The sequence below is a fragment of the Passer domesticus genome, chromosome 2 (assembly GCF_036417665.1).
Source record: "Passer domesticus isolate bPasDom1 chromosome 2, bPasDom1.hap1, whole genome shotgun sequence".
NCBI classification, from domain to species: domain Eukaryota; kingdom Metazoa; phylum Chordata; class Aves; order Passeriformes; family Passeridae; genus Passer; species Passer domesticus.
Window position 1 is genome coordinate 2,828,276 of NC_087475.1, and position 212 is coordinate 2,828,487.

Sequence of the window (212 nt, forward strand, 5' to 3'; positions counted from 1 at the left end):
CGGCGGCTGCCTCAGTTTCCCCGCGGCGGGGCGGGCTGAGGGCGGCGGCCGTGGCGCTGCGGGCGGTGCTGCCCGCGCTGGAAGGCGGGCAGGCTGGCTGTCGGTCGGTCGGTCGGGGGATCCCCGCTGCCATCCCCGCTCCGTGTCCCCGTTCCCCCCCGCCGTGTCCCCCCCCCGCCGCGCCGCCCCCTCGCCCCCCGCTCCCCCCCACC